Source organism: Dreissena polymorpha, chromosome 3 (genome assembly GCF_020536995.1).
Source record: "Dreissena polymorpha isolate Duluth1 chromosome 3, UMN_Dpol_1.0, whole genome shotgun sequence".
Lineage (NCBI taxonomy): Eukaryota > Metazoa > Mollusca > Bivalvia > Myida > Dreissenidae > Dreissena > Dreissena polymorpha.
This window is the reverse complement of record NC_068357.1, coordinates 98,645,317-98,649,319: the sequence shown is the minus strand read 5'-3', so window position 1 is coordinate 98,649,319 and position 4,003 is coordinate 98,645,317. Positions and strand designations below refer to the sequence as shown.

At 30.2% G+C, this 4,003-nt stretch overlaps 1 long non-coding RNA gene across 1 annotated transcript; it reads right to left on the bottom strand.

The window, feature by feature from the left end:
* Window positions 1–836: 836 nt before the first annotated feature.
* Window positions 837–1,640, bottom strand: LOC127875480 (uncharacterized). Its single transcript, XR_008047448.1, has 2 exons — window positions 1,518–1,640; window positions 837–1,108 (listed from the first exon to the last, which is right to left on the bottom strand). It is a non-coding gene; the product is annotated as an uncharacterized LOC127875480 (long non-coding RNA).
* Between the last annotated feature and the right edge of the window lie 2,363 nt (window positions 1,641–4,003).

Sequence of the window (4,003 nt, the reverse complement as noted above, 5' to 3'; positions counted from 1 at the left end):
CGTTAGTTTGGGCAGTGTTTACATTTTATACAATTGTTATTAGTTTAAAAGAATTATTTTTGTATCCAATATTTCTACCTTAATAATCTTAAAACACATAAAACATGAGTATATAGGAATCTATCAGGATATTAATGGTATAATACATGTCCAGCATTTAAATGCAACACAACAATATTCTTAAACTTTGGACACTTTGCATGTTCTTAAAATAATCTAGAGGCCACAATTACCCAATCGACATTAAACTTCTATAAAACATGTGACCCCATGACATCGTTGTCGTGAATACGTTTTACAGATTGTTGAAGAAACTACGCTGCTTAGTATTGTTATGCTGTTTTGGATGCTTGCAGTAAATTTGAAATCCAAACTATGATGATTATACTACTATACTATAGTAGTATTATACTACTATTTTCATCAAAACACACTTCAATGATTTTTGTTTGAGTTTTATGAAATGTGCGTATTAAATACTTACCATCAATCTCGCATGACACATCAGACTCAATTTACAAAATGATAAAAAAAATACTAACGATTTGGGCTCCTTATGTTTAAGCTTTATGGTAACCATTGTAACCATTTTAAAATTAAAAGAATCATGCATTTATTTTAATACACCATTGTGGAATGGAATATAATATTTATATATTTAAAGTTCATAATAAAGTGAGAATAATATGTAAAATTTCTTCTACATCCAAACATATTATATAAATATGAGTGAGGTCGTGCTGAAGTTAGTAAACGTACTCTTAAATCAATCATGGTCATTGCACAATATCATAGACTGTTAGTGATTTTAAATATTTTAAAATATAACAGCAACAATCTGTAATATGAGCTTTTATTAGTCACATAATGTTTGCATTGTTTCATCTGCAAGTGGGATAGGCGAGAATAGCTGCTTTTGCACAATGTTCCATGTCCTCCTCTTATAATACAGGCATTGAGCAGAGATGCTCAGTGTTTGCTGGTGGTGTGGTATACAATAAGTTATCAAACTTCTTTTCAAGAAGGTCATATATTCACTGGCATCTTCTGCACATAAACCCGGTCTGGCTTTTAATTTTCCAGCTGGCTTGTCTGATGTGATTAGGCTCTTAAACAAAAATAAGATGTTATCAATTGTCATGAAGTTAAGCAAATTATGGTCATTATACTTGATCTATTTGCAACATAAAAATCAAATCACTAATACTGCGGCGTACTATGACTGTATGAGAATTTCAAAATAAGAAATTTTTAAAAAGCAAAATGTGATTATTTTTCGACAAATTAAGTTGAAAATATCTATTATTACGAGATTTAATTTCTCATTCAATCATAAGAAAACATTGACGAACTTCATTGATAAAATTAAAATTTAAACAAAGTCTCACAGGAACTTCGAAATGTCACGGTATCCATTTTTACTTTCGTTTTCATCTGAAAAAATGTTGTTGTTTTTTTGTAATTTTATTTGACATTTAACCATAAAAAGTAAAGTTGAATATAAGAAAAACACTTACCTTGCTCCCAAACATATAAAATCCCAATAACATTATTAGCATCAAGCTAAAATCGGTATCAAAAAGTGTTAAATAATTGTTTGTGGCTATAAACAAGCCATGGCCAAAGTTCTTAAAGGGCGGTAATAAGTAAGCTCTTTGAAATTAAAAGGTAAAAATGTACAAACTATTTGTTTGATAGAAAATTCTTTCAATGGCCAGTCTGTGCCGATTTTCAAATTACTTAAATAAGTTTAACAGTAAAATCACATATTTATAATATAATCGTTATTTCCAAGTGTATTTGGACTTAAAAGCATATTTTATATTTTTATGTAAGCTGCCATTCTTATTTTATTCATTTATGCTTTAATTTTTTGCCATTAAGTCCTGCATGCAGTTATTTTATGGAATTTGTAATAAGAACTGTTCTTCAAAAAATGAGGAAAAAAAACACATAACATATTACGAGTGGGTGAAAGGAAAATTGCAATATGATACTGCGTAAAGTACATCAATATTACTATTCATAGTAATGTGACGTTTGGTGTGGCAAATGCTTTCCGCTCATAACGTAATACGAACAAACTGAACACTCAATTATACAATTGTGCACATTTGCGTCGATTATGAACGCTTTTCTTTCGTATGTATATTGCTGGTCTATTTTGGCTGCTTTAAATGTCACGTGTTTAAAAAAGTATTTAATGTTGTCAAACAAGTACACACAGATTTGACATTTGAATGCGCATGACTTCAATCAAGAAACATTTAATGGACGCACATCAGATTCATAAATGCGTTGGACTTCCTGAATTGTTAATGCACAAAAACTTAATGTTTTTCGTGTTGATGATAAGCGATTGGCAAAGAAACCGGACGCATCTATCCACACTATGCTGCAGAATTTACAACCATGCCGTATTCACGCTAAAGCCCCATTGTTCGGTGCACAAATGTAGCCAGAGAGGTCTGTCAACAGTTTAAATAAACACTCGCTTTACATTTAAGTGGCTTTTTACGGCGGAATGTTTAAGTATTTTTATTACTAGAGAATAATCCTATATTTTGTCACATCACTGAAAATATCATAATTTAAAATCTTGTTGACAACGAATTATGTTATATTTTTCGTTTCGTTCAAGCCACTTGGAAGCATACTGTCAAGCTTTGTTAAATACACACAAAGTGAAATGTTCTCGCATTTTTTATTTACTTGCAAACATGAAATGACTTCTTATTTGTCAGTTTTCTGATACACCACATAAATTGGTAAAATAAATCTGATTTTTGATTTTTGTTGAACAATATATTTCGTGTATAAAAAGAAAGAAATCATAAATACAAATATAAATTGCCTTTTCAAGATCATCTGAACACATAAAAAAAAACAATCAATTATGTCATTGTCACACCTATTGAAATTTGTTCAATAAAACAATGATCTAAAATTCTTAAGGAATTAAACCGCGAGGCTGTTACTCTAAGATGTTGAAAAGCATCAGAAAATTGTCGAGATTTTTTCGGACTGCTGAACAAAAATGCAAAGATTTTTTCGATTCTAGCATGATTTTATAAGTTATGGTGCAATTTAAATGCGAACTATATATATTTCCATGTGATTTGGTTGGTGTCCTGATTTTTTCATGAATTGTTTGCGTGTAGTTTTATAACGTTACTTAATTGTGTTCTTTGTCTTTATAAAGGTCAGCGAATATCATAGTAGAAAAAACATTTTTGGCGATGTATACAAATATATACACAATAAAAGTAATGATATTGAAATGGGTCAATTAAAAACATTTTAGGCAATCATCAAATACTGCGAAGGACATTAATGACTTGAATTCGTCGCCTTCTATTGAAACGCTCCATTGTGCATTTACTGCAGAGGAAGTAAACGATACCTTACAAGAAGCGTAATCAAAGCTGCGCTTTGTTCCGATATAAAGAAGATTGTTGCATTGGTTAAAATCATTTTATATCAATATATCTAACTTAAAAGTTTAATTACAATATGTACCGGGCTATGTATATAGATTATTTGTGTACAGGTGCAATCAGACCACTAGTATATAAAAAGGTGACAACAATGATCCTTCCAATTATAGGGGATCCACCCTTCTTAATGTAATTTCAAACAAAGGTTTATTTTGTTTACGAAACAGAATCAACCTCTGATGTGCGGGTAAAAATATATATTTGGTTTTTGAAAACACACGATAAAAAGCCTACTGTGTTGTACCTTACAGAGCATTATACCAATTGTAATTTTGCAGGAAAAAAAGTTTTATTGTGCTATCATTGATTATGATAAACATTCAATGCAGTTGTCAACGATGCATTCAGATCAATTTATAAAATCGGGTCTCAACTGAAAATTGATAACAATTATAAAAAGTATACATGTCAATGTTAAGTCATGAATAAAAGAACATTTAACACTAAGGATATGTCATATTCCAACTTGTTTGATGACTCTCTTAATGTTAAAGATAGGAATTCCT